Source organism: Notothenia coriiceps, unplaced genomic scaffold (genome assembly GCF_000735185.1).
Source record: "Notothenia coriiceps isolate Sejong01 unplaced genomic scaffold, NC01 NC01_scaffold00037246, whole genome shotgun sequence".
NCBI lineage: Eukaryota > Metazoa > Chordata > Actinopteri > Perciformes > Nototheniidae > Notothenia > Notothenia coriiceps.
In genome coordinates, this window is record NW_011369947.1 from 14,620,585 (window position 1) to 14,627,150 (window position 6,566).

General features: G+C 41.2%; 1 protein-coding gene across 1 annotated transcript in view; it reads left to right on the forward strand.

Annotated features, from left to right (window-relative positions):
* Positions 1–6,566, forward strand: part of LOC104966468 (serine palmitoyltransferase 2-like) — a 36,945-nt gene that overhangs the window by 29,093 nt on the left and 1,286 nt on the right. The window lies entirely within an intron of this gene.

The window sequence follows — 6,566 nt, forward strand, 5'->3', positions numbered from 1 at the left end:
AATAGCATTACACCAGCTGGAGCTTGTCTCTGAAACGTACCTCTCAATGCTTTGAGCATCTGTTAAGATTGCAGGTGCTGGTTAAGAGCAGTAATGACTGCCATTAACCAATGTTTCACTGCTCTACGTAATTCCGCTTCACATGCATCACTGCTGTGTAGTGCTTGACCATGAGAACGTACTTTTAGAAGTGACTGTAAGTGTGGAGGAAAATTGATATGGTGCATTTATGTGAGGAACCAATTTGTTTATCATGCAGCTGAGGAAAGTTTAAATGAATTTCCTGCAGTCATGATTGCACAGGTATGTGCTGTGAGAAGAAGTAAAGTATTTGACCTCTTCTACACAAAGGGGTTAAAGGCAAACTTGGTGAGGGATTTACATATATTCATCCCAACGCCCTCATTAGAGAGAGGTCAGCATTGTCTATTATCATCTGCTTTGTTTCTTCACCCTGTGAGGGCACTCAAGTTAAGGGCATTGTAGAATGTATACACAGAAACTACACAATATAGCTTCTGCACTTACCTAGAGCAAAGACATCAGAAGGCCTTTAAATAATTCAAAAATATGGAAGGGTTTTCACTTTCATTTTAGGGGGGTTAGATGTGATAAAACACAGGGACATGTCGCTGCATATCAGGGAAGGAGACAATGAGAGGAAAAGCTTGTAGCTACTGGCATGGCATGCTGTGTGAACAGCGATGGCTAGAAACTTAGAAAATGTCAGCCGATCGGATGTGCTTTGGCAGCCAAGGTTATGAGTTTTGAAGTTGATATTAGAGAGATGGGAGCAACGAGTGGGAAGGGTATAACCTTCATCAGTCACTATCCATTCTTTCTCCAGTTTCACCCCCCTCTCCCTCTGTTCTGCAAGCCCCAAAGCAAAGGAGCCCTTTGGTGTGAACTCTCTAATTAGGAAGACCTTGACGTGCGGATCTCACCTATTGTTCGTCTTCTTTTTGGTGGGAAAATATTTCATCGATTTTTGCACAAATCGAATGCAGGCAGAGCTGTGAGGGGCTCTGTGTGGGATTAGACTCTGCGGGGGGTTTCCGGTATGGGTGGGGGAGCTTGTGACGCAGTGTATGTGGAAGGGGGTTAATGTCCCTTCTCATAACCCCTACCCCTTCTCACCCTCTGAAAGAAAGGTGAGAAGGGTCAGCTGTGATCCTCGAAGCCATCATAACTCACCTCTTCCTCCCGATCCCTTTGTTCACTCTTTACCTGCTGCACAACAGCAGTCATTCTTCACATACTGTTATGATAAATCCAGCTCATTTATAAACATCTGGATTTGGCAAGTCTTTTGTTTATGTTCTCTGAAGCGCAAGTATAATGAAAGACGGCCATGTTTTCACAACCAAGCAAAATCAAGTACTTGTCAAATGTTCTTTTGTTATGCCATCGAATAATAAACAGTACAATGACACTAAGATTGGTTAAGCAGGATTTACATTTTCTGTCATTTTCTAAGCTCTTACAGTAAGAAGGAGGAGACCGCTGACTTTTTCCCATAGGAGTATCTAGCAATCACCCGTTTCTGTCTGTTTCTCTTTCACTCTCTTCCTCCTGTCACTCAAGACTGTCTCTAAATGACGCCTTACCCCTGCAGGTGCTAGCGTCTCTCTGAAATGATTATTCCTACCACACAGTAGATTGCTTTTGGTAATTATATGTATCATAATTAAATTTGATGAACTCCTTCGAGACATCAAATCTAATTTGACCCAGGTGCTGAATTTCTCTTCCTACACAAAAACTATTAAGAGAGATACTCTTTGAAATCTTGCAGCTGACATATTGATTAAGCAACGCAACAGATTCACTTAATTCACTGAGGTCCATCAATAACTTTATTATTTACCAAGTGAAATGAACGTTCCCCATCACAACAAGCTGAGGAATTGTACAGGATTAGCTATGTTTTTTCACAAAAATAAAATGTTGCTTCGAAAGCAAGAAAAATAAGCTGAAGGTCAAAACCTTTTAGCAGACAAAGCACTCTCCATAAATGCACTCCAAACTTTTTATAGAGGCAGAAACAGAGAAAAGTTTTCTACTCATTTACTTTTTATTTTCTCTTTGTATACATGATATTGTTGAGTTGTGCCTCTCTTGTGTAGGCTACATGTGTCCTCTTCTAAAGACTCTGTTATATTTGTAATATCAGTCATAGGGACCAAATCCCTCCATATTTTTGCAGAATCCATATTATTTATACATGTTATCCATATTTTTAGCTAATACTGTCAACCTCTAGTGACAGGGGTTGCTGAATAGTTCAATGGTATGGACATTTTACTAGATCTGAACCTGATTTAACAACCGACTGGAAAATGAAAAGACCTGATGGCTCATGATGTAAGCTTTGTCCCCCATCTTCATGCTATATTTCACATTATATATTTTGTAAAATTACGAATATCATGAAAACACACAGAGTCCCACACAGAGCTTGTGAACCATACTCAGACTCAGGTCTCCAAACAACAGTTTGTGTTGTGGGCTTTTCCTAGACCCCCAAGATCACTGTCAATATGCACACAGCTTACTGAGGCCCTGCAGACAGAAAGCACTGAGATTAGATCTAGGCCTCGGACAATCTCACAAAGTGAACTACCAGTAACTGAGGATCGACACAACTCTAGTTCAGTCAGACAACTCACGTGTTCTTAATATGTTTATTATAGCAGCATATAGTTTGAGTTTGGGGTCTAGGCTCGGGCCTCATCACTCCACAGATTTACAAAGAACATGGGTGATGATTAGATAACTATCCCCCGAGCCTACAGGTGGAAGCTGGGGTGGTGGTGGATCAGGCAAGCAGCAGCAACATGAAACACAGCAGCAGGAACATGAACGTAGCAGTAGCAAGTGAACACAGCAGTGGCAGCAGCAGCATGGCGAGGCAGAAGCAGGAAGACCTGGCAGCTTAAATAGAGCGCCATGTTTAGGAGAATGTGTTTGGTTGGTTGTAAGAGGGACGAGGTGCGTCACGTGTTAATGTATCATTGGTGCTCAAGTTGACTGCCTGAACTAGCTCGCAGGCTTCGGCCCATTTATGTTATGATTTCTGTGTTTTGATAAATAATTATGTCTTGAAAAATGTACATACAAGGATAATGATTCAAGAAATACCTTTTGTTCCATTCTATCTTCCTATAGCTCGCTTCCCCCACCCTGTCTCTGTGCCATCATCTATGCCCCGTGGTTGTCAGTTCACTATATGCCTCCGTCCTTCATTCAGTATTCACTTCACAATGTCTCTATTCCCACTCTCTGATCTGCACCGCTGGATGGATTCCTTTCCCCCCCCCCCAACTCTCTCCCTTTCTCTCTGCAGGAGTTCCCTGCTGTGCACCGATCCCTTTCTCACAGATGATTGCTCAGGGAATATTGATTAAGGCACAGATTTGCTGCTGAAAAGTCACTTTTCAAACTTCCTGTGACTTTAATGTGAAATAAAGGGAGCTGACTCCCTCGTCGGTGATAAACACGCTGTTACGGATGAAGCATACTTTCAAGAAAACGCTCTCCACACTCATCTCTGTCTTTATCTCTTTGGCTTTCTGTCAGCCTCAATCGGGCGATCTCATCCTATTTCTCTCTCACACACACACACACACACACACACACACACACACACACACACACACACACACACACACACACACGCACACGCACACACACACACAAACGTCAGCTTTCACACCTAATGCAATGTAGAACTCCTTGTCACACTGGCACATATCTTCCACTATCGCTCTAATTGGTCTGATTACTGTGACAAATAGGTCCAATTAAGCTAAATGCGTAGGGGAGGATACTATAAAGCACATCACCATATCAATGGTCATTACATTTGTTTAACTATTGGTATAGCTCTACACGTTCAATTAAAGCATCCGCATGACCTTGAACTGTCTCCTGAGCGATATGACTACTCCCATGAAACATTTAGTCGTCTGTGAGTACTTAATGTTTAGGCAAGAACGTATCCATTAAAGGAAATTAGATTCGGTTGTCAATATTAAGTTATGTTATGAAAACATTTGACTCAACAGGGTATTTATTTAATTTGGTGACAAGACAACATTGCCAAAAAAATATCACAGTTGGCAGGAAACAAGTATTTAGACCATAAGGTAAACCTGGCGGTTGGTTTGAAAACCTTTAAAATGGTCTGACTGCCTGGGTTTCTTTCCAACTCTGACTAATGTTGTGCCACATTCCAAAATCAAAGCAGTTAACAATGCTATAATTACCAGTGGAGGGCCACATTATGAAACATAAGACTAACGTTGTACAGTTCTAAAGCTTGAATGTTCCTTTTAAGGAGGCTGACATGTTTACATAAAAGGCAGGTTAACACGGTCTGAAAACCATGTCTTGCTGACCTACAGTACAGTGGTTTATTTCAGCTGATTGTAGAGGGGAACAGGTGTACTCCATGACCCAGTGACATTACTGTTGGGTGTGGTTACAGTTACTCTTTAATTACAAGATCTCCACATTTTCATCAACACCATGTCAAAACATTTTAAGGAACAGCAGACGTTTTCACCACTTCTTTACTGACATCATTGCACTTCTCATCGCAGTAAGGACAACGTGACGAGTGAAGCACTTTGTTTAATATCACAAACTTGAAAAGACAGAAGAACAAGTTGTTTCATGAATCTTGTTGGCTCCCTTTTGGCTTGGCACAGCAGCCTCCGAGCTAATATGAAGCTGGATATTATCAATCAATTAGAGTCAATAAACAGTTATGGAGGAACGCTGAGAGTTTGATACATCCCCACATCTTTCGCCTCACCTCATTAACCATATCATTACTGTGCGGCACACTTTCCAGTGTGTGAAGAGCTCTAAAAGTCTCAGTCTCTGGCAAATGGAATTTATGAGGCTGTTGTGACTACTTGTGTATTTGTACTGCCTGTGAGTGTGTGTGCAAGTGTGTGTTTGAGACACATAACACTTAAGTTGCGAGGATAATTTTCGACTAGTTTGTCAAAATATTGTCACTTTTCTAGGAGAGTAATTATTTGGTTTTGCATGACGGCTCGTTTATTAGTGGCTCATGGCTTTTAACACATGCTGCCACCCGGGCCGATGGTGACAAAATGCTGTTTATTTCCTTAGCCATTATGAAACCAAGCATTAGACGTCACGATGACACACAGCGCTGACAGTGGTGTTCCTGGATAATAACCCTTACTCTCTGCTTTCTTGACTCACTATTAATGAAAACAGAATTATAGACCATTGAGTCACGCATCATAAAGTGATTGACTTGTTTTCCAAGGCGTTTATTGAGTGCATTTTAGTACAATAGTTTTCAGAAAGTTACAGCTTACAAACTCTTGACACGTACTTGTCACAATTTACAAGTGGTAGCTATACAGAGACAAAAAAATAATAATTGTTCACGCTCTTAAACAATGTACCTGTGCACACATAAATGTCTGTATACACAAATGTGCCTGTTACTCACAAACAAACACATACGTTCACTCTCTCTCTCACGCACAAATAAACAAACTATGACATTTTCACACTCATATTCAGCTCCACCATCCAGTGTGTACCTATAGGGGGAGGTTGTGACTGGTCTCCTGGAAAGGTCCCATTTCGCCTATCCTTCCTGCTTACTGGCTGACCGAAGCAATTGCAAGTGTTCAGGGTGTGTAAAGTGTGTACATGAAGTGTATGTGTGTGCTGTTTTTATATGTGTGTATATCTTTGAGTCCACAGTCTGAAACAGAGGGGAAAAAAGAGAACAGGTTTTTTTTATACGTTTTGGAGGGTGTTGAGTCAGATTGTTTTCAGGTGAACACAGCCTCTACTGCTCTACCCTATACCGTAAATGACAGGCATGGAATCTACTACTAAAAGGATCATTGGTGCCTCCTTCGACAGTTACAGCACCATGAAACGTTTAACAAGCTCTGTTCCTGTGTTTTGTATCAGTCTGTGATGAATGGCATCCATGGGAAACGACTCTCAGAGAGGGATAGTGACCCGCCCTTTCCATTTATCATATTGGAGTGTCATTACTGTCACGTATTTAGAAAGACAAACGGAGCAAATGGAGAATTACGCTGTTGCATAATGAATACATTCTATCGTCCCATTCACAGGCTCTTGGGTTGAAAAGCAAACACACGACACTGAGCTGAATAGAGGACTAATGCATTCAAATTCAATCATTGGCTTCAGCTAAAGGGATTTCTGCCAATCTCAAGAAGCATATGATCATATTCAGAAATAGTTGGTAAATAAACGGCTTGCACTATTGAAAGGAGAAAGCAATGGATTTTGCCCATTAGGCAAACTAGCAGCTTGATTACAGTATTTTCCTTTACCAAACTAAACTAAATAAATCAACATAATACAAGGACAAAAGATGTTGGCCACATAAAACATACTGCAAGATGAAAAGAAACTGATACCTTTCAATGGCTACTTTTCTGACTTTCATCTAAGAACCCCTATCTTTATGCCATCCCCTCCCTCTGGCACACTGACTTCTCCTCCCTACCGTCCCCATTTATATACCATCT